This window comes from Talpa europaea, assembly GCF_964194135.1.
Source record: "Talpa europaea genome assembly, chromosome: 10".
In the NCBI taxonomy this organism is placed as follows: domain Eukaryota; kingdom Metazoa; phylum Chordata; class Mammalia; order Eulipotyphla; family Talpidae; genus Talpa; species Talpa europaea.
Genome location: NC_140077.1, coordinates 92,900,580 through 92,926,009, shown reverse-complemented (window position 1 = coordinate 92,926,009; position 25,430 = coordinate 92,900,580).

Genomic DNA, 25,430 nt, shown 5'->3' with positions numbered 1-25,430 from the left:
AGGCCCACTGAGCTTCTTCACATGGTGACTGACAAGGATTCTGGGAGACAGCAGAATTGTTCATAATCTCTAGAGGTCTGAGCTTGGAACTGGCATATGTTCACCTCAATTGCATTATATTAGCCAAAACAAATCAGAAGAAAAACTTAGATTCAATGAAAGGGAAATGAGGTCCAATTATTGATGAGAAGAACCATAAAGTCACAGTAAAAGCAGTAAATACAGGGAATAGTGATTGTCATGGTCATTTTTAAAAAGTCTAATACATGAGAATAAAGGATATATTTCTGAAAGTTTGGGGTTAGAAAAGGTTGAAGACTTTTTTAATTTTTACTTCTACAGCAATTAAGATCATACCTCTCCTTTAAAAATTAGAGGAGATAAATAGTGCATGGCATTGGGAATCATACGAATCTGAGATATTGGCTGTATCATCATGGGAAAAGTATACAAACTCTCTGAAGTTCATCACAAGTGAAACTGGGATAATCAATAACCACCTGAAATTATTACTGTGAGAATTAGTCAATAATATTACCTTTGTGTAAGGTGGTGATCACTGAGTCGTTGTGACATGACCATCATTCATCATGAGTCTAGTTTCGTTTCTGCTGTGAAAACTGCACTGATGCCTTCAATTCCCATTGATGGTTCTCTCCCATGAATGCCCATTAGTCATAGCATTTTACAGCCAAAGGCTTCTAAGCCCCTTTGATCCCAGATTTTCATTTAGTGAAATGAAGCGAGGAAACTGGAATCAAGTTAAAAGGACTTCTCCAATGTCTTATGACATAACCAGGATTGAAACTGTGGGCTTCCTTTATTCATCACTTATAGCTAGTTTGATATTGTTAACTCTTAGTTAACATAACTTGGTTATGTCATGTTAATGCTGAGTTAATAGTGTGCTAGCTTCTTGAGTGTAGGCATGTGTCCTGTACCTAACAGAAAGTCTGATACAGCTATGTGGTTGGGTAATTCAGCACAAAGACTAGAGGACAGCAGTGTCTGCCAGCATATCTGGAATGGTCAATGGGGTGGAAGTTATCTATGGGCTTGGTGGAAATGAGTTGAAGTTAGAGAAATTGAGATATCAGGAACTCTTATTTACCTATCATATTCTCCTAAACTTATTTTAAGATCATAAATCAGGAAAAAATATAGACCTATAACTATCAATAATTATGGTTCTTTGTTCAAGCTTATGAATATTTACTGTGATCCCATAGTATATATCTCCTGCTTTCTCTAAATTCACTCTCTCTCCACATTTTCATCATACCAAGAAGGCAGATCTCTATGAACCACTTTCTTGATAGGGTGATCAACCCTCCTGGTTTGATCAGGGCATTTAGCACTGAATGTCCTGCATCTCAGGAAAATCTCAATTTCTGGCAAGCTGTGGTTGGCCACACCATCCCTTTTGCTCTGGCTTCCTACTGAGTTTGACCAATGAGAGGCACCAGCAGGTGATCAGAGGATGGGAACAGATTAAGATCAGGGTGTTTGTTTCTGGGCCCCCTTCCTGCTCAGTCTCAGCTAATTGGCCCCTTCCTTTTACCAGCCACCATTTTACAAGATGGCCTTCTCCATTTTACTGGCCAGTCTTCTTCCAAGGTTCTGCTATCCACTCAATTCTTTCAGATAAATGGTTGTAATGCCTCCCCAGAGTTGTTAGAACTGGGGTATTATACATTTCTTTGAATGATATTAAAGACACAGAGTTTTTAAATGATTCTGTTAAATTCTCCAGAAATTTGTGTAGAATGCCATTTATTTTCTCATAAGTTCTGACACTAGTCCTGAGTCCTAAGAACTAGGCTTAATGCTGTGACAGGTACATGCAAGGGATTATATGACTCTTATTTATGATCTAGTGTGTGTGTGTGTGTGTGTGTGTGTGTGTAGGGGGAGTGCAGGAAGGGTTGTCATTTGTAATAGAGTCACTGAAAAGCAACAGAACAACATCTGAGCCACAGAAATTTTAGCTGCACAATGAGTGGAACATACTCAATGCATGTTCTCAGGAATTTCATAAAGCAAGAATACATTTTCTGCCATTTTTTAAAATCCCACTAATCATCTTTATTATAGTCTAACTGATATTTTATTAAAAATAAACAAAATTTTTAGGGTAATATCTGGTTTCCATACAGTAAGACTAACATCTTAATAAAATGCAGGGTTAAATCTAATCTTCAGGGATAACCTGGAAGAAGAGTGAGTACGGCTGACTTGATGTTGTTACAGAAGTTGTCAATGAGAAGATGGACACAAAAAACTTCAAGGATGGGCAGTTTGGGACACAAAGAAACAAGAAGGATGCAATCATTCCAGGTTAAGACAAGATTATAAATTAAAACAAGACTTGAGGGATGCTTAGTGGGTAGTGAAGAGACAAAGGAGAGGCCAAAGTGGTTTGTTTGGGGTAGAACCAAAGGGAACTAGATTTCAGAAGTATTTAACACCAGGGTGATCTGACAGGTCTAGGCATTTTTTTTTTTTTTTTTTTTTTTGTCCTGGCTCAGGAAAAAGAAACAAGTCATTCTAAGAGCCCAAGGTGAAAACAGTCTTCTCTCTTAGATGAAATTTACTTGATGGAATTTGTGTACAAATGCCCTAGGAATAACAGTGAAAGCATTATTCTGTGAAAGCAGAGAAGACAATATAGAAGACCAGGTTTCCATCTGGATGCATAACTTTTTGTTTGTTTGTTTTTTTAATCTGAGCCAATTTGGGAAGCCATCACTTGGAGGGGGACCTCAACATTGGGCCAATTTTTTATATTAGTGGTATTCAAAGGGTGCAGATCTACCAGTTAGAAAGATTCTTCACATCTACTTCCTAAAAGAGAATTCCCCAAGCAAGGAGTTTCCTTTGATGAAGTTATCTGGTAAGTGTTTACAAATTTGCACAATTAACATGCCTTTTAGATGTAAATATGAATCAGCACAGGGAAACACTAGATTAAATAGCAGGCAACGTGCAGAGTGTTTTAAAAGGGCTGCCAATGCGGGGTTAATTTTAGTGCTCAAATCACACCAAAGGTGTTAACAGAGAGCCAGACAGAGGCCTGTTGAGTAGCTGAGCAGCAGAGCTCCCAGAATGCAGCTGGAGGCCAGTACTGTGGAGTTATTCCCAGGTGACACTGTTTGAATGTCATTTAAAGTTCACTTTCATTATTTTAATTGTCACTGTAAAAATTTCCCATTCAGGACTGATTATGTTCTAAGAGAAATCAGAACTTAAATTCTAATCAATCATAATTGAACGTGTTGTTGCAAGTGGCATATAAAGCTATGGCACGGATGTGATTAAGACAAGTATTAGTTACTTGTGAAAAGCTGCAGGGAGATTTAGGAGCAAGCAAAATTAATTCTGAATAATTTACATGGCCAAAGTTACCAGAAGAGAAATGGGAATGCTTTACAGGTGCCCTGCAAGCCCAGGGAGCGTGACACTGCTGCTTCAAGTTCAGATCTGCATCAGTGGGAATGTGAGGGATCTGTGAGTTGTGTTGTCTGCATGGCCTCCTGGGCTCCTCACGAGAGCTGGGACATGGTCCTGATCTCCCTGTGACTGAGCATGTAAACTTAGGGACGACACTTCTTTGAATCTCAGTTTCTCTGTCTATAAAATTCTGCCTTAGAAATTTCAGAATAATTTATAGTTCCAAATTGATAATTTAAATTATAATTTAAATTTAAATTATAATTTAAATAATTTAAATTATATAATATTCTATAATATTATAATAGCACCTTGTGAACCCTCAAGTACTGCACATAAGGCATAGACTTCCAGTCCCTTGGGGACTGCTGCTTGGGAAGGATGGCAGGAGTGTGGCCCTCAGCTCTGGGTATCACTGAGAGATGGCATCGGGTGCCAGTGCTAAAGTCCCAGCAGAGAGGGGTCTCCATATTTCCCCCCATGTCCCTCCTCTCTTTCCTGAGATCCAATTGTGCAAAGGGACACTGACTTGAGAGGTATATTGTGTGGCGCAGAGAACCTGACCTCCTTTCTCCATGGCGTAGAGTCAAGGAAAGATGCCCTATTTTAAGAACTTGCGCCAAACTCAGTCCCTTGAGTAGAGGGAAAGTTAAGCCCATGTCTTTGGAGTTAGAAATATCAGTTATTTCTTACTCTCTGAGGCCCAGCATCCACCCCTGGGAAGCAAGGATTACATCTATTTCCCAGACTGTAGCAAGGACAAACAGCACCAGGCAACTGGAGGCTCTTAAAAAAATGATAGTATCATTGCCACTTTGAACCCAGTGTGGTATCAATGAGACTCTGAATACGTCCAAGGACTTTGAAAGGGAAGTCAGAGGGCAGGGCCCTTGGTTTCTGCTTCTAGAGGTTTCTGACTGGTGCTGTGGCCAGTGACCTGCAGTCCCTTGTGTCTGAGCTCCTAGATGGGAATTAGGAGCATCACGACCTGCTTGTGGCCCTTCCTTCCCTCTGTGTTCCCTGGACCAGTGGCTCCCCACATGGCGAGAGACAGAACACAGAGCTGGAATGACCACAGCTGACCCTTCCTGGCCCATGACGTGCCAACGGCCTTTGGTTCCAGAACGTCCCAGTAGGAGGAGGACCCGATGATTTTCGTCTCCCTGCCCCCATAGACAAACCAATTTCCTTGGAAAGGGAAGTTAGGCGAATTGGCAGGAACCTAATAAAGGTCTCTGAAAACAATGTTTCTCCATTTGAAAAATAAACCATGTCTTTAAATGCATTAACTCTGTGGGGAAATAAATGTAATAAACCAAATTCAATCCCTGCCAACATTTGTTTTCTTATCTATGTAAAATCAATATACTTGTTGCAATTATGTCTTTCAATAAATCCTCCCAAAGTCTTATTTTCTCATAAGATTTCCTGCCGCACTCAGATTCATTGCATTCATTTTCCATCTAGAGAAATTGTTTCTTGCATTTTCAAGCCATCCGGTTTCCTTGAAGGATGCTGCACCCCACCTTCCACCCCCCTTACTGCTGTCTCTTCTGCAAAGGGCCGTTTAGCTGACAATTACTTTAATTGGATTGCGGTGCAGAGTTGGGATTGGCGCTCCTGGGAACACTCCTCTTTGGTGTAAAAGTGAATGTCCTGCCCAGAGCTGGGGTGTGCCTGCTCCCTCCTTGACATGGTTCTCCCAGGCAGCTGGGGGCACTGCGGTCATTTCCTCTCAGGTGAGTCATGGCTGGTTTATTAGGGAACAGATGGCACACCTGCCCCGGACTCTTCAAATAAGAACATTTATTTTTTAATGGATGTGTGTACTCTTGGGGCTCCTGTCTTTGCCAGGCTTAGAGGAGATGGACCACAGGGGAACAGAGTCAGAAGAAGCTCAGAGAAGCTCAGATACCGGCCACCCGCCCCTGCTATTCCAGGAATCCAAGGAGTCATGTGTGCCAGAATCTCCCCAGATGCCTGCACACAGTAGGGCCTCACCAACAGGCAGTTCCTGCTTTCTGTCAATGCTGAGAGGGTGAGGGCGGACCCCAGGTCATCCCCTCTGAACTGGGGTTTCACTGCTACTCCCAATGCCACATAGGCATTGCCTGCTGTGCTGCGTTGACACGGGTATCCCTAGCTGCACTGCTTTTCTATCCTCTCTTGTTTCCCCAGGCTAGTTTTTAGTTCACACTTGTTTCTTGTCGCTCATCACACATTCTCTCAGATGTGCTCTCAGACCTCCCTGGGTTTCTCCACAGGTCTTTCCTCCCCTCCCCTCTCAGCTCCTCTCACCCCATCCTCTCTCCAGACCTGCTTCAGTCAGAGGAGGCTCTACCTGGTCAGAGGGGCCCCAGAGCCAACTGAGCCCACCACCTGCTTCTTGCATGCAGGGACTGCAAGCACAAATTGACTTTTTGTTTCAATGACTCTGCTGAGCTATTGCAAAGCTCTGAGGAAGCATTTGAAACGTCCTTCTCTTGCAAAATGCTGTTTGTTGTGACAGGACAGGAAAGGCCATCAGCCCGGAGAAGCCCTGGCAGCAGGGCAGAGCTTGATGAGCTGAGGAGACAGGAGATGAATGAGCTGCCAGAGACACTGCAGGACTGTGGACTTTAACTTATTTATTAAGCTAAATTATTTACATTAAAGAGTTGGCTGCTTTGAGTAATTTATCTCACGTTCTGAGTCCAAGCACTATTTTGAATAGGAGTGTTTAACCCTGGTCAAACAAAAAAATGACTTAAAAAAAGTAGAACTTGTCTGAGCCTTCCTTGTGGCTGCTGTACCTCGGAGGAGACAGGGAGATTTACAGAAAGAGGCTCTCTGCAGAGGTGTGACATCCCGTCCACAGGATGGAGACTTTTCCAGGGCTGAGCAGAGCTCTCCCCCGTGCCCACTGCTGATTGGTGGAGTCTGCGACTCAGGTTGCCCTGGCCTTATCAGTCGCGGGGTTAAAGGAAACCAAGGGGCATCTTCCTAAGATCTGCCCAGGGGCTGCAGGGGAGTGAAACCATTTCCTACTGAGATTTAAGGGGCAGATTCAAAATTTATGAAGCCCAGGGTGGATCCTCCTCCCACATAGGAACTTAGTAATTATCACAGGGGAACATTTACTATTCATTTTTTTTTCAATTATTAATCATCAGGAAAGGCTAGGCGTACATGGAAACCAAGCAGGAACAGTTAGCCAAATCTTCCCCAGGGGAAATGGCAGAATTTGTTGAATAGTATAAAATCAAGAGGGCAGCTGCCCCTCCAGCAAAACTAACCACATGCCTCTGGGTCTACCTCCAGGGAAGTCAACTCCGTTTAGATGAAAATTTTATAATCAACATTCTCCTGTAGTATGAATTCAGATATCTAACTATTGCTTGATATTCTCTTTGAAGGTTTAATGTCTCGTTAAAAGAAAAAATAGCAGTATTGTTCCTGGAGCAAATCCTTTGTGTCTTCCATCTTCTCTGGATCTCTACATAATGTAAACAGGTGGGGGAAGCCTTTGGCCACAGGCTTTGGAACCAGGCAGACCAGCAGCTGAGGTCTGGGAAGGAAATGGGTAGCCCATTAAAATAGTTGAAAGAGAGGTTAATGCAAAAGAGATTCACAAAGATGGGGGTCAGAGTTTAAGGAAATCTCTATAAACCTTAACTTTCTGGGAAAAATCACAGAGCTCTGATTGCTCCTCTAGGACTCAAGTGGGGAGGGAAGGGAGCGGTTTCTGGAAACTGGAGAATGCTGTGTCTAACAGGACCTGTCAAGCCACTCACAGCCAACCTGAATGGACAGAGTAGCTGGGGGAATGAATAGACTGTCCTCATTCCCACTGGCCCCCCACTGAGTTCACCCTGGAGCAAGGGAGCCTGTTAATGAGGGGCCATCTCTCCAGCAAAGAACAGGTGGAGAAGCGGGGAGGGTGGGACAGGAGGCATCAGCAGAGGCACTTTGTACATTGTTGACTATTTTTTTTTAAGATTTATTTATTTATTTATACAAGCACTGGGTACAGTCAGAAGCGCGTGAGGGTGAGAGAATTCACCAGAGCCAGAGCGGGGAACAGAACAGACAGACTGATGAAACACACTGCTGAGGGGAGCAGTGGGTGGAAGGAGAGGTCTGCACACCATGTGGGACCCTCACCAGTGAGCCGGGGATTGAACTGGCGCTGCAGAGGCTGCAGGGAGCTTCGCAGTCAGCGCTCAACCGCTGCGCCACCAGGGAGCCAGGAAGGCCCCATTGTTGACTATTAATTTGATCTATACACTATGGAAGGCCAAAGAAACTTCTTTAAATATCTGCAAAGCAGGGCAACGAGGGAAACTTTTTAGCATCCTCAGTGTCACTGTGAATGGGTCAGTTACTTCTCTGGCCATTAAAACTGAGAAACTGGACACTGTGCTGACAAATTGGACCACTAGCAGGAAGTCCCAATGGCTTCTTTTTAGTGCTGAGTCTATTCAAATCATCGATGTTCCCAACAACACATCTTTGGACTTTTCTCCTGGGGACATGGGCTCCATCGATAGAGTGTCAGAAAGGTGCTTGATTCAAATGGAACAAGAGATCTCACTGGCAATCTGTCAATCTTCGGCAAGACAATTGATTCAATTTCCACTCTTCAGCCACTTTATTGGGATGCAACACACTGTCAGTTACTGCCTCACATCTGCTCTTCACTCCCAGCTACTACACCTTCTACCCCACAGATATCAATCCCCCCCACACCCCCCACTTGCCCCTCCAGGCCTGTCTGGGGTCAGTTCTAATCTAATTATTTCTGAGGCTGCAATAGAGTGAGAGGCTTACCTACACAGACTGGTGGGTATTGGGGTAAATTTACTAACTTAATCTTAGAATCTGGGGTAAGTGAGACCCCTCAAGTTCTCTTGCTTGATAATCAAAACTATGTCTTTAAATCAACCCTTGAGACCCAGCATGTCCAAATGGTATAATGTTCTTTTTATTCTCCCTGTTCACATGCTGTATAGCCCATGTGGCATGTCTTGTGCCTTGATCTTTACCCTTAACTTCACTCATTCATTGAATATTTATGACCCAATCACATTGGTCATTCAGTTTTTAGTCATCTTGCTTGGTTATCCCTCTAGGACTAGAATTTAGCATAAACCCTACCTACTCATTGAGACTTTTATCCAAGAACAAACATTTCTTGATGGTTGACAGCCTATCAATCTCCCAGGTATAAAGGGTTGCCGGGATCATTGAAGTTATACTTTCCATGTTAATTGGAAGTTCAGGTACCATTTTTTTTTTTTTTTTGCTTATCTCACAACTGCCTTCATCACTTCTCTCCCATTTAGCATCCTCTGGGGTCAACATTTAGTCACAATCAAGTGCCAGGTCACTTTCTCCTGACCATTCTCTTTGGAGAGAGCCATCTTCCCTCACCTGGGCGTCCTTATGCATGACAGGGAATCCTAGAGCACTTTCCATTTATTAGCCCAAGATCTTAAGACACTCTATTAAATCTTTCCTGATCCTCCTGAATAGACAAAAAATTATCCTGTTATTTGGCTTTACTAATCTCCAGATATTTACCATCTCCTTTTAAATATATCCTTCTCTTCCATAAGCGCTGTGAGGGCAGGGCCAAATTGTATTCTCAGGGTTTAGAGGCTAATGGATAATTGTATTAGACTGAATAACCATCTGTTTTAGTGAGTCCCTAATGGAATAATTGAATGAATCACTATTAATCAATGGGATGGTACAGAGATTACAAAGGCATGGTTGCTTCTAAGGAGCTTATAATTGATACACACGATCTAGTGAAGAAATGGACAGACACATTATACTCAACTGCGCATTCAAAAGAAGCAAGTGCCAAGTGAAAGCACAAAGAAACAGAGGATCCCAGAGGAGGGAGCCATTCTGTGTCCAGAAGGCCCAAAGAAGTGCTCACGGAGAGAAGGGTTCCCAGAAGATTTGCCTTTATTCTTTCCTGTCTTTCAGAAATAAGTACTAAGCATGTCCTTTGGCAATCCTAATGGACTGTGTTGGTTATTGAAGTTTCCTATTCTGATCCTGGCATTATCATTCTCATCATGACATCCTATTAATATATTGCTTTCACTGTAACTACTATGCTTTTCTTCCCAGGACAACCAGCATGAGCAGGTCTCTCTTCTTATAGCAGTTGAGAATGTATTTTTTACCTGTATATCAAATAAGACATGGACAGAGAAAATAAAAGGAATGAGTCAATAATGTTGGAATTTCAGATATTATTGGACCTGATTGTTATGGGAGGTCACTATTTTGGAGGAGAGATACCTCTCTTAGCCACTTAGATAAAATGAGGTGAATAACATGTATAATTGTGCCCTTGGGGAGGAGATTCCACTTAATACCTCAAGTCATAGAGCTTTGATTTTCATTTACTTTCAATTATTCTGGAAATGAATTATCCATATACTTCCCCTGTTCATAGACAAAGATCACTTCAATTTCCTTTCTCATGAGACAGAGAGTAAGGAAGTCTTGTAAGCATAATAAGAGAATGTATACAGTTTCTATGTTGGGGTGAGACATGTACTTCAAGTTGGAGACTCAGCACCAGGGATTTCCATGCTCAGAAAATGACTCAGATTATATTTTTGTAGAACAACCACTTCCACTCACCTAAAACAATCTGTACCTAGTGATAACTGAGCTGCTTAAATTGCTGTTCACATCACCCACAGACCATCTTGGAGATTCTTATTTTAAACTCTTTGGCTTGTCCTACCCAAAGATGAGGGACATGCCACTCTTTCCCCAACAGCTCATTATCTAGAGAAGAGAATGTTCCCACTGACGACTTAGGAACTCTAGAAATTATGACACTTCAATCTCTTTCTTAAGCAGGGAGGGAAAGGATTCTGAGATTTTTCATAATTGCAAGTCTTATCTCCTTTACTGAGCCTTCTCCGACCATATTAATTCCATTGATAACCTATTAACATTCATTTTCTGCAGAATTCTGTTGACAACAATCATGAATGGTTCTGACCTTTGCACATAATGATGTGATCTTATTTGATTTTATAGTGAAATTTAGCTATTTTTGTGTGTTAAAATTTGACTCTAATTTTATCATAACCTCTTGAGGGCAAAGACCATGTCTCAATATGTAATACTTCATATACTACATAAACACATATTTAACATAACATCTTAGAAAATATTTAAGGAAATATGAGGATTCAGGCAAAGGGTTGTTCACTTGGGTTAGAGGCACTTCTCTATATTTTCATTGCACTTGAATTTTGCTTTTGCCTTTCATCAGGCCAGGACAATATCTTAATATAGTACTTGGCACAAAGCAAAGCAGGTGCCCATTAAGTGTTTATAAAGTCATTAAATGGATGAGAAACTCAGAATTCAATGACTATTTTTCCTAATCTCTCACTCACACTAAACAGAAACAGCAAAAAAAAAAAAAAATTTGGTTTTAGAATTGTTAGAATGGGAAAGGATTCTCAGGCGCTATCTTTTCATATTATTCACCAACAGGCATTCATTTACTTCACAACATATTTAATCAGAATCAGGAAGCTCATTGTTTTAAGGGACATCTCTTACTATTATAAAAGTCTTTCTATGTTTATAGTATTCCTGTGTAATAGAATATATTTCCTTAGAATTGGTGAGCAAAGTCCAAAACTGAAAAAAGAGGAACCTATCCTGAATGTTCTGAAAAGAACCTCCACCAAGAAAGACTAGTGACTGTCTCCTGAACTAATGAAAAGGTTATAGGAAAAGTCTTGGAACAACCCACCAGAGTCTCAAATTCCACATTGCTCCTATAGCCTTTTCCCAATTTATGTAAACAGAGACTAAGAAGAGAAGTTGAACATGAAGTTATTTCAATTGTGTACCTTGAACTCATTTCAGTCACCAGAAAAAATGATAGAATTTGTGGATAATGATATTAAAATAGCTCTATAGCTATATTCTATACATTCAAGTTGCTAGAGGAAAGGTTGGACATATTAATTAGAGATATGGAAGATATGATAGTCTAAAATAGAAATTCTAGAGAGAAAAACTACAATTCCTGAGGAGTAAAATATACTATATGAGATTCATGGAGATTAGATATTGCAGAAGAAAATATGGATGAACTTAAATGAGCAGTAAATAACTATCCATATTTAACACACAGGGAGGAAAAAGATGGGGGGATAAAAACCAACAATGAGCAGAGTATCAGTGAGTATGGAACAAAGTAGCCTAATAAAGTTGGGAGGAGATCCAGAAAAGGAAGATAGGAGAGAAAAAAAAATTGAAGAAATAATCAATGAATATTTTCTGAATTTAAGGAAAAAAAGCTCATCAAGAGCCAAGCACAGAAAACATGAGGAAATACAAAGGCACATCAGATTAAAATTGCTTAGAACTATTCAGAAATAAAATCTTAAGCAGTCAGAGAAAAGCGAGCCAAGAGATAAAGAAGACCAAATGTAAGGCTGACAGCAGATTTATTTTGGAAACAATACAAACCAGAAGACAGTGCAGTAAAACTTTAAAGCACAGATAAAGAAAAAAAATCTGTCAATCTAGAAATCCGTAACTAACAAAAATACCTTAAATAAAACAAGGGCAAAATAAAGACTTTTTTTTACACATTCGAAAACTGAAATAATTCATCAGCCATGTAACTGTATTACAACACATGTTAAAGGATTTTTTTTTCAAAAGAAGAAATATATCAACTGGAAATGTACATCCATACAAGAAATAAAGAACATCGAAAATGAAAACTAAATTACTAATATAAGGGATCTTTTATTATTTATACCTCTTGAAAAGATAATCAACTACTTAAAGCAAAAATAATGTTAATATGTAGTAACATATTATATAATTTATAACATGTCAAAGTAAAATGTGTGACAGCAAAGGGGCAAAGACTAAAAGGGAAAAATGTGAGAATAATGTTATATGGTTCTCATATTATTCATGAAATGGTATAATATCACTTAAAGATTTCATAGTGTTAAATTAATGATGTACCCTGTAAACCCTAAAGCAATCACTGAAATAACACGCAAAAAAAGAGTTATAACTAATAAGCCAAAATGGGAGATAATATAAAATCATATAACACTCAATCCAAAGGAGAACATGAGGGGAGAGGGAAGAAGAAATAAAGAACAGTTAGAAAGCAAATATTAATATGGTAGATTTGAATTCAATCATATCAATTATCACATTATATTAAAATCTTAAACATAACAATGAAGAGGTAGAGATTGTCACAGTAAAGAAAAAGCAAGACCCAGCTATGTTGCCTACAAGAAACACATTTGAAGTATAAATGCACATTTCAGTTAATAAGGAAGAATGGAAAAGTATAGCATTAAAAGCCATAAAAAGGATTGGCTATATTATCAGACAACAAATATTTTAAAGAAAAGAATGTCATCAGGGATGAAGAGATTTATTTCAACATGTTAAAGGGATCGACTCATCAATAGTACACAACAATCTTAAGTGTTTATAGACCTAATAACAGTCCTCCAAAATGCATGAAGCAAACACTAAGAAATAAATCCACCTTATGTTTGCCCATTTCAATACCTCTCAATAGTTGATCAAGCAAGTAAAAAAAAAAAAGAAAATCACTAGGGATATGAAAGACTTCAATAACACTATTAACCAGCTTGCCCTGATTTATATTCTACCCAACAGCATAATGCACTTCTTCTCAAATGCATACAATATATTTATCAAAATAGACCATATTCCAGACCATAAAAAAATCTCAATAAGACTTTTATTGAGATGTGAAAAGAAAAGAATTTAAGTCATACAAGAATAGGTTCTCTGACTACAGCTGATTACATACAGTTTCCTTTTCCAAAATATAAAAAATCAATTACAGAAAGCTATCTGGGAAAAATTAGTAAAATATTTGTTTACTAAATTACACTATTCTGGATAATCTTTATATCAAAGAAGAAATCAAAAGAAAAAATTATTTCTAATTACATGAACATTTGGGGATGAAAACTGCATATAAGATCTAAAATTTTATGAAACTTTTAGAAGAAAATATTTGTGATCTTAAATTAGTCAAACATTTCTTAGATATGATACCAAAGCATTACCTAAAAAGAAAACAATATTAAAATATTATATGGGACTTCAGTAGTAAATAATGTACTGTTGATATACCCATTAATATTGATGAATAAAATTCCATCCACTTTAAAATAATTATGCTAAATGTAAGAAAGCAAGAGTACATATGGTATGATCCCACTTATATAAACTGGTAGAAAGTGAAACAAATCTATAGTAGCAAAAATCAGGTCAGTGGTTGCCTGGGCAAAAGGTAGAATGATGAGGGATTACAAAGCAGGGGATGATGGATATATTCATTTTCTTGATTGTAGTGATCATTTCATGAGGCATACATAAGCCAAAACATATCAATTGTGCACATTCACTATGTACAGTTTATTGAACATCAATTATATATTGATGAAATTCTTATAAAGGTCCTTTGCACTAAATCCTTGGTGAAGCTATCTTACAGATACAAAATCTTAGCTACATAGTAAGTGAAATTCCCCAAGTTTCACATCTAGTTGTGACCAAGCCAATATTTGAACTCAACTCTGTCTATACAGCTCAACTCAAAACTAGAATTGTTTTTATTTTGTATATTTTTACATCATTTTTCATTTTTGCACAATGTATGCATTTTCATCTTGGTAAAAGTAAAATTTTTAGTTTTACTACAGAATGTTGTCCCAGCAGTCAGGAGCCTCATATTGAGCTAGTGGTTTGTTAGTCAAATGGGGGCTTTCTCACATAAACTAGCTGCTTTCAGGTCTGAAATCCTCTCCCTCTGCCCCCAAGCAGAGACGATGTTAGCTTGGATATGGAGCAACCTGTGCATAATGCTGAGTCACTGTCAATTCTCTAAATTCTTTCCCTGGATGTTATGAGTTGTTTCTATAGCTGTAAGTACTATCTCTATATTTGATAACTTTAAATTTGTACCTTCATCCTTACTTCCAGACTTCAGGTCCTATGCCCCAGACAAAGAAAAGGAATACCGCTAGTGCTGCAGACTGAATGTGTCTGGCCACGAATTTATATGATAAGATCTTAACCCTCAATTTGATGACTTTAGAAGATAGAACATTTTGGAGGTGCTGGCAGGAACACTCTTGAGTGGGATTAGTGTCCTCATTAAAGAGGCTCCAGAGAGCTCTCTTGCTACTTCTGTAACTAGAGGATTCAGCAAGAAGACAGTTGTCTGTGAACCGGCAAGTGTGTTCTCGTCAGACACGGAATCTGCCAGGACCTTGAATTTGGGTTTCCCTCCCTCCAGTAACTGTAAGAAATAAAGTTCTGTTGTATATAAGCTACCAGTCTATAATACAGTTGGTCTTCTGTAGGATCTACACCCACAGATTCAAGCAACTACAAATCAAAAATATGTTCTATGTTTTTGGGCCTCCAATAGTTGCTTTAATACTGAATATTTTTCCCCAAACAATACAATGAAACAACAGTATACATCCCATTTACATTATATTAGGTATTATAACCTAGAAATGATTTAAAGTATGCAGGAATATCCACATAAGCAAATACTGTGCCATTTTAGATGAAGGACTAGAGCATCTATAGAGTTTGGTTTCCAAAGGAGCCCTGGAACCAAATTCTGTGGACACCTAGGGATAGCTTCTTTGTTATGTCAGCCTGAATCTACTAAGATAACTCACAACAATGCAGAGAGACAATTTTTTGCCAAAAAGTTGGAGGGACCTTCTCTAGAAAGCAGACCTCATCTAAAGCAAGTGAATTTACAGCCAGACCTTCAACACATGCCATACTACAACTTATAAGAAGCACCTAGAATCTGGAGATAAAAGCCATCCTGAATTATCTAACAGCAACCACAAGGGTCCCTGCAAGTGGGAGGTAAGAAGGTCAGAAGCATAGGGAGGAGAGGAGATAACGGAAGTAGAGGTTGCAGTGATGTACTTTAAAGATGGAGGGAGATGCTGAAAGACAAGAAAAATGCAGCTTCTAAAACTAGAAAAGGCAAGAAAGCATATTCTTCCCTAGAGCCTCCAGAAGGAATATAGACCTGTCAACACCATGATATTAGACTTCTAACTTCCAGAACTGTGAGAATAAATTAAATTTGTTATAGCGGCAATAGGAAACCAATGTTGGTTTCATAGCGTGACAAATGTTCCATGGTAAGGTAAGGTGTCTGCCTGTGGGGAACTGGATGAGGGTATATAGGAACTGTCTGTACAATCTTTTCAACTGTTCCATTACTATGAATTTTTTCCAAAAGAAAAGATTATTTAAAACATATCTGGAGCCTTATGAAGCAGAAATTAACACTGCAAAAAAAAATCACTTAATATAGCAGCCAAATGAAAGTCTTTCTCAGAATATGAAAAAAAAAAGATAAAAATAATGGTCACCTACAAGGTTATACCTGTGGAGAGCAAAGAACAAACATGTTATGATGAGATAGCTGAGTTTTGGGAGAAGATATCAGAACACAGGAAATAAGAATAAACCTCGTGCTAGAAGAAAATCTTGCTGAATGTAAGAAAAATCTAGGTTTCTAAAACCACCCTGGCGTTCCAAAAATAATAATTATAATAACAAGAATGAAGAAGAAAATCCTCTAAGATTTCATACAGAAGGAAAAATTGGGTTGCTCCAGCTGCATTCATCAAGTTGACCCCTAGTTCTAAATGACTTTTCTTATTGGTTGGGTCCCAGTCTACAGTGGTGGGTCTCCTGCCTCCAGGAGTTTAACATTCTTACAAAGTGTTTGTGTAATTGACTCAGCTTAGACTGGTCTGAGTTTCTCTCCCAGGAATAGGAAACTTGGGTACAAGTATGACGTTGTTGAAAGTGTTCATGCTAAATCACCTGATTATCAACACCCTTGGAAAGATCCATGTAGATCCTTGGTCCTTGCTTCCCCAGAGATTGATTTCAGATCTTCCTTCAATTTTGCAAAGTGATCCTTTTATTTTTATTTTTTTTATTTTTTATCTTTATTTCTTTTTTAATTTTTTAAAATTTTATATATTTTTTACATCATTTTTCATTTTTGCACAATGTATGCATTTTCATCTTGGTTATAGTCCCCATAAAATTCCCACCACTCTTGTTTTAATCCTACCCCTTCTCCCCCTACCCTGCAGTGTGTCTCTGGTTTATAGTTGCTTGTTGATTTTGGTTTTTACTTTATTATAATTAGTCTTTTTCCTGTCCCTTATTTAGGTTTTCTAAATTCCTGCTATGAGTGAGACCATCCAGTATTTTTCTTTTTCTTTCTGGCTTATTTTGCTGAGCATGATCCCTTCCAGCTCCATCCATGTTGCTACAAATTGCATGAGTTTATCTTTTTTTGATTGCTGAGTAATGTTCCATTGTGTATATGTACCACATCTTCTTGATCCAGTCATCTATTTTGGGGCATAAGACCCTTGTTCTCAAGTTAGTAACTGTATTCTGTGTGGATTGCTATAGCAAAATATAACAGACTGGGCAGATTATAAACAATAGACATTTATTTCTTACAGTTCTAGAGACTGAGAAGTCTAAGATCAAAGCTGTAGAATAGTTATGTTTCATTGAAGCCCACTTTCTGGCTCATTACTGGGGCTTCTTGCTGTGTCTGCACATTTTGGAAGGGAAGAGGGATCTCACAGGATCTCTTTATAATAACACTAATACCATTCATGAGGGCACTACCCCCAGGTCTTAGCATCATACACCTAATAGCATCATAGGGGTTATGAGAATTCAACATACAAATTTTGGGCGCTCATGAACATTCAAACCATAGTAGTTGGTCAGAGTCATTTTCCTTTGCTAACACCAAAAATAAATAATTTGTACAGTTACCAAACAATCAGATCACACTGGCCTTAGAATTCTCCTCTGTAACAAAATTACTTGAAAATACATTATTTTGCTGAAAAAAAAAATAAGAGCTCAAATATGGGGAAACTATTGTATAGAAGGAATGGTGACAAGTACTACAAACAATAAAATACAGAATTAGGTCATAACATTATAAATGTTATACAAAGGGAATGCGTACATTAAAATGTCTCCTGGAAGAGGTATATAGTAAGGGTCAATAATTTGAAGCTGAGAATGTAGTTGGTAGTTGAATTTTATTAACAAATTATATTATATTATACTAACAAAATTATATTAGCAAAAAAATACCAAGGTGAAAGGGAATAAATGGTAAAAATGGAATATATAAAAATGTTTCCCAACTCTTGCCTCAGGGATATACAAATATAATGCCAGTTCATTTTTCATTTTGATAATTAAAGATACGTATAGATTTGGGAAAACGTTTTTTAGAAACACCAAATAAATCAATAATTTGTTTCAATATATAATTTTAGAAGTAATGGGTATGATGAAGAACAAGGTAAATGTAATTCATATAATGAAAGGCATTATTAAAAGAAATAACATGGAAAACTCCACCTGATAAGATTACAAAAGTAAGACCACTTGTAACTATGGCAATAGTTAAACCTATTAAACAATCATTTTAATGTATTAAATTTCTAAATTAAGTCAAAGACTTGGAGATTGGCCTGAACAGTAAAGTAAGTTATTTTACCAAGACATAAGCAAGAACAATTACTGGAAATGAATTAACATACATCAGAGGAGAGCTTAACTGGCTCTGAAGCTCCCAAGAAAACCAAAAACATCACCTGCTCATCCTGCCTCACTCACTTTTTTCCTTATCTTATGTTTTCTGTCAATGCTAATGTTCTAGCTGAGGATAGGAAATTTCTGGTGTGCATTAAAGTTTGGAATCCAAAATCCTCTATGAACAAGGGCAATCCTGGCATAGTCCCAGTTTTCTACCTCTTACCCAGCCAGTGGCAGGGAATTTCTGCCTACTGCCTACTCTGCCCACCTCTCCCAATATCTTCTCACCTCACAACCTCCTGGAATTGCTTGGGCCAATCACCATGTCCATCACCTCTAGGACACTGCAGCCTCTTCTCACAGTTGGAGACCTCAAGTCCTTAAAGGCACTCTTTAAAAAGAGAGGGAGAGAGAGAGAGAGAGAGAGAGAGAGAGAGAGAGAGAATACATTTTCCCTTTAAAAAAAATCCTGGCTATTAAAAGTGTCTGTTGGGCCTCCCTGGTGGTGCAAGGGGTTAAGCACCCCACATGGTGCAGCAGACCTCTCCCGTCTTGCCCGCTGCTTCCCTCAGCAGTGTATTTCAGTCAGTCTGCCTGTTCTGTTCCCCGCTCTGTCTCTGGTGAATCCTCTCACCCACTGCATCTCTGGCTTGTACCCCAGCTCTTGTATGCATAAATAAATAAATCTTTAAAAAAAAAGTTTCTGAAAATTTCCAGTGACAAAAAATCATCTAGGACATTTTAATGACTTAGCTCATTTTCTACTTTCAACTCTCAATACCCCCTATCTATAGATTCAGAAAAATATATAAGGTAGATATCAGAAAGACAGCACAACTGATTGACAAAGCCCAATATTTGCCTAGAATTCTCCTTCCTGGAAAAAGCATGCTTGGATGAGTTTTCTCTCACGAAGAAAATTAGATTTCTGACAGGCCCTTGCGAACTGAATCTCTATGATGGATACAGTCAAACCCCTAAAGTTCTGGTAACTGATGCCACAAATCTCTTCTCGTGAAGTTCGCTCAGCTAACTCAAGACCTCAGTGGAAAAGCATCCCTAGAAGGCTCAGAAGCATCTTAGAACATACCTTAAAATTTATATTGAAATTAGAAGACAGAAGAAAGAACATAAAGACAAGCATAGAGTTTAATAAATGATTATCTATTATAAACAGTAGCCATGTGAAGAAAGAGAATATTATCACTCCCAGAAATCCCCTCATATTTCTTTCTTTCTTTTTTTTTTTTTTAAAACTAGTAATTAGGCAATTTATGATCATACTGCCCATGCTATGTACTAAAGGGAGCCAATATCCAATAGTTTATGACAATCCCCTCCTTGCTTTATATTATATGTTGCATTAGTTCCCTAGGACTCTCTTAACCCATTATACAAAGTGGGTGGCTTAAGACAATAGAAATTTATTTTTTCATGGATCTGGAGACTAGAAGTCTGAAGTCAAAGTATTGATTACATCATATCCTCTTGGAAGCTCTAGGGAAGGATTTTCTTGTCTCATTCCTAGTTTGTGGCAACTCCTGGCATTTGGTAGCATTGCAAACACGTGACTTCATTCTCCACCTCCGTGTTCATGTGACTCTCTCCCCGTGACACCAAAAGATTTATGTTTTTGTCATTATTCTATCTTCTTTCTCCCTCCTTCCCTTCCTCCCTCCCTTTCTCATTCCCTGCTTTCCTCCCTTTTCCTTCCTTCCCCACCATCACCCCTAGTATCTCCTTGTCCCTTCCCCTCCCCCTTTCCTCTACAGCTTGGAGCCCTCATGAAGTTTATTGATGCCCATTAGTTTTTTAAAATGTTTTACACTATCGTACTATCTACAATGTCAATGTCCAGTATTTGTATTTATCATTCTGACTTACTTTGCTGCACATAATGCTCTCAAATCCCCTCCATTTTGATGAAAATCATTACCTTGATTTGACCTGTATACATCTTATTTCTAACTTCTGGCCTCTTGAAATGTGGGAGAATAAATTTCTGCTATTTTAAGCCACCAAGTTTGTGATAATTTTGTAGTTAGAACAAAGAGGAAATAATGTAATACATAAGAGTAGAATTACCCAAGCATGGGTATGCATATTTTCAAAGTTAGCACATAATGCTAAACAGTTCTCTTAAATGGCTGTAGCACTTCACACCACAGATACAGAGCTGTCACTTTCACCCCATGTCCGGGAACTGATGTGAAAGATCCTAAGATGCAATTAAGTTCTTCGGTGCAGGCTGCAGAGATTGCAGTCCAAAGACAACTGCTCAGCATTTCATCTACATATTTCAGAGACTATTACCTGTTATGGGGATGAGAGTTCAAGTTGAATTAATGAAATTCTTGGTATTAGACCTCTGAAAGGAGAGAAGCTATCCTGTTAGAGGTTAGAGATTGAGCAGGCACAAGAGACATAGGCTGGCATCTACAGTGCAAATCAGTTCACAGTATTTGACCAAGATAGGAATTCAAAGATTTGGCTTCATTAACTTAGGTAAAATACATTTCCACCAGCACAAACAGTGATCTCTAAATTTCTAGGGGTCTGAAAATCAGCAGCTTCCTCTCTTTGGGGTACTGGGAAATGATTACAAACTGTTCATGACTTGTGATGGCTTGACTTAATCTTTTGACATTATGTGGGTGTACTAGCAACATGAATTCAGTGCAAACTGCACTTTGTGGTTTTATCTTTTCTGGTCATTGAAATGTTGCATGTACTCTCATCATACTGGGCAGTGGCAGCAAGCCCTTCTCCTGGTCAGTCACATAATCATGAGCTCACATGACACCCTGCGGTGGGCTGTGGTGCCAGTGTCTTCAAGTTAAATGATATTTTCAACTTCTTATGGTTTTATCAGGATGTCAGTTGGATGTGTGTTTGGCAAGGAATACCAGGGTATCCAGGATCAAAATTAATGTGATACACTGAGTTAGTTATGAAGTCATTCTATAATTTATAAGATGCTAATAACCAGATGAAAAGTATTAATGGACAAAAAACTTAGGGGCAGAATTGCTTCACTTAGAGCAACGAAATACCTTCGCAGGAGAGTTCTTGGCAGGATAGCAGTTGACAATTGCACGTGGTTTCTTTAGGATATGCCAGGTGAAAGGAAAAATAGATGGTGGAATGTATGAAAACAGAAACTGATGCAGAGTTGAGTAAAGACTGTGTGAGATTTGGGTTTGGATGGCAGAAACTCCAAAGAACAGGACACACATGTAAAGGAGAAGAGTTCAAGGCAAAGTTAGGTCTGAATGAAACTTTCCAAAGACAAGGATTGAGCCTGTGGATAAATAACTACTCTGTAAGAAAAGATGGTCCATCCCAAGAGAATGATCAAAACAATCAAGAATGAGATTTTCAAGGACTCAGAGGATAGGTCCAAAACACTAACAGAACATGGCCAGACCACTGCTGAGTTTCATTAGTGATTAGATGGTGATATAAAATGAGTATAGATTTTGGAAGTAGACATGAGGTCAGACCCCAGCTCCACATACTATGTATAAGCTGAGTGGCCATGTGCAAGTGATTTAGACTTTCTAAGCTTTGGTTCTTTATCTTTAAATCAAGAACAATGATATTTTAGATCTGTGTTATGATTAATATTTTAGATCACATTCCTTAATATCCCACAGTTCTCCCCTGCACCACCTCTTTCTCTGCTCACCTTCTTCCTTGGCACACAATAAGGCAAATTCCTGGGGCCAGTGAAGGTTATGACTTGGTTGGCAGGCAAATAGCCACTGCTGATTCTGGAGCCATTAATTTCAAGTCCATGGCAGCCAGATTAGCTTCAATTAACTTCAAACCTCACTTTCTGGTAAGAATGAGTAAAATCAATAGATTGAAGACTAAGATGACACATTCAACAACAGCTAGCAGGGAAGAAAAGGCAGGAGGAGCTTAAAAGTTCTTCTTTTAAATATCAAACAGGGCCTGAAATGAAGTGATTGACATTTAAGCAGGGTTGTAGAGAGCTGAGGACCTCAATAAATGACCAAGAGACCTTAATTAGGAGATCATTAAGACACTGTGCAGTGATTGGGAGAGTTTTTTTTCTGGAAGGTGGACAATTCCTTTCTTCTTGAAGTCACACATGTCTCTGACCGGACATTGTCCTTCTGTAATCTTTTGGAAATACAAAAAAAAATTTCTAGGTGCCTGAATTTCTACTAACATTTTGAACCAGTAGAAGTAATAAGTCCTTCCTATTATAGGTAGTTATCTAAGACAAAAGCTGGGGTTCTAAACAAGACAAATAAGACCCCTCATGTTTATTCTAACCATTTGGAGTAGTCTACAATAAGTATCTAATTATTCCTTTTTTTCCAAGCTACAACTTCATGTTTTCTATCTTAATAGTTGAATAAAAAAACATCTAGTTCAGCAATTCCTGACTGAGACCTTCAAGCCGGTAAGCCCAAGTCCCAAGAGATCATCTAGAATGATCTCAGAATTCCACCTCTCTTGACCAAATTCCCATAATAATAATGGTACAAAAACCAACATGCTGAAAAAAGAAATGTTGAATACAAAGTAAAACATAAAGTTAATCTGTTTGGCATCTTGTTACCTCTCTTCTGAGTATAATATAGGAGGTTGTTAATTGCTTGATTTACTGTAATAGTCATCCTGCCAACAGTAATAAATAAAGTTAATTAATATAAGGGGACTCACTGCCAAGGAGGCTAGTAATTACCAGGAAACTGGAAAGAAGTTCTCTTCATGATACCTCCAGAAGAGAAAAAACAATTTATTGTCATCCTTTTAAAATATCTATTACCTTTTTTTTTCTTTCTTTTTGCTTGCCTTGAAATTTCTATAGAAATACCCTGAGTTGGCTCTTATTTTTCCTTTCTTCCTCTATCAAGATGGCTGCACATTTGTCAAGAAGGAAAAACTTGGGCAAAATTTACCATCATTTTTGGTACCTGTGTGGGGAGTAGAATTGACTTTAGAGCATGTGGTCAACCTGATCAGGGTTCAAAGAATATTTGCTATATTGAAATGGAGCCACTAGAAAGAGAGAAGAATATCTTGCCATAACCATGCATTGTATTTTTGCTTAATTTTCCAAGCTAGGCCTCACGCTTAACAGGACTTAGAAATGGCATGTCATAATAGAAACAGGATAATTTGGGGAATTGGAGACTTAGGCTGATATTTAATAGCTGAGAAAAGTTTAAAATATTTATTAAACATCTTAGACATTCAGTTTTCTTGTTTGTAAATAGGAACCAACACCTTTTGCAGTGGCCTTAGAGTGATATAAAATGGGATTGTTGCTGAATAAATATTAAGTTGTGTTTCCCCAGTATATCTTACATCTTTCCTTAAAAGTTATAGTTTATTTTCTGTTTTCTCTCTTGAGTTGGGTACTGGACAGTTCTGAGACAAATCTGTAACTCCTTTACTAAACGTAAATCAGATACTGTATATTCTAACCACGTATAATAACTTTTTTTTATTCTGATTTTTCCTACTTTCCTAATTTGAATATTTTAAACTTTATTTAATCTGTTTGTGTACATTTGTAAAGTCACCCTAAGGTCTTTCTAGATAGTTTATAAATGCACGCATGCACATACATATGTAAGACTTACTATACATTTGCTGATGTATATGTGGAGTGTTAACTATATTTTGCTCTATCCTCTCTTTCTCTTAATCATACACATAGTTTTGCTTGCTAGTTGTTGTCTTGCCTATCAGCCACAGTTGAAGTCCTGGGAGGGAGTGGATAGATTGTAATCTCAAATATTTGTAGAGTTGAATTAAGTCATACGGTCTGGTTACATCTTTTATTTACAACTACATGGTTCAATCCCAAAACTGAGACAGGTCTACCCACAAAATATGACTTATGAGTTACAGAGTGAAGGCTCTTTCTATAAGCATGGTAATCTTTTCTTCTGTGCAGTAACTACTATAAATACATATGCTCTCAGAAAAAGTAGCAAACCAATCTTTTTATACACAACCAAATTTGATGCTACTTCTGGTAAGGCAATCTGTGATGAAAGACTCACTAGCTAAAATTTTAAATGTAGTATGGGAACAATGATATTTTCAGGCAAATGTAGGCTATTTTGTCCCCATCCTTATATGTATCTGAATAGTAACATAATAGATGTTCAAAAAAGATTCATTGTATTATTTGAGTATTGCAGGTTAGGGGCAGGAATTCTTGACTCCTTGACACTATACCCTTTGGACTTTCTTCTGTTATTGTCCTTCCTATTCTCCTAGCTGGGAAGTCAAATACTCAGAGAATTTCCTTTTCAGTTAAGTGATCATGAGACTATTGGTGAGGGTTCAGAAAAGGGTGACAGGGGCCTCCCTGGTGGTGCAAGGGGTTAAGCAATACACTATGAAGCAATCTGCAGCATCTGCAGCACAAGTTCAATCCCCAGCCGGCCAGGCAGCTACCCACATGTTGTGGCAAACCTCTCCTGTCTCGCCTGCTGCTCCCCTCAGCAGTGTATTTCACTCAGTCTGACTGTTCTGTTCCCCACTCTGTCTGGTGAGTCCTCTCACACCCCACACCTCTGGCCTGTACCTCAGCTCTTGTATGAATAAATAAATTTAAAAAAAAGGGTGACAGTATACAGAAAATATGAGAGTTGTGTACACACATGTACTTGCAGAAACTACTGTGAAATCGAGACTCAAGACCTCATGTTTGCCACCTCTATTTGATGTTGGACTCTGGTGGGCATACTTACATTTATGGTTAGATGGATCAGGTCATATATTACCCAATTTATGTTGGCAACTTAGGTCACACATTATTTAGTGTTCAATGATATGTCTTTGCAAGGTAAGAATTGTTTTCTGAAAGTTCTTTAGTGAAGAAACGTGGCACTGCTCCAAACTCTTCCAACCTTGAGGTTCTGCTTTCAAGTCTTGCTAAGGGATCCATAAGGCATCTTAATGTAGCTCTTACACTTTAATCTTCTAAGATACACAAGAAAATTTGAGTTATAGTGCTACTTACACTGTAATTCAAAATTAATAATCTTGATGATCATCTAAGGTTGTTAATTAGCATATGAACAAGAACAATATATTCAAATAGTGCAAGTATTATCTCTAAAATCCACCGAGACCCTCCAAGCATTGTTTAGATCTTTTAAAGATAAAGGGAGCAAAGACAACATATTCTAGCTTTGGAAGATCATTTCACATGTCCCTGTTTGATATAGGAAATGGTCTGTATTATCACAGAATTTGTTTCCTTTCCTCTGACATACATATCTTTTTTTGGT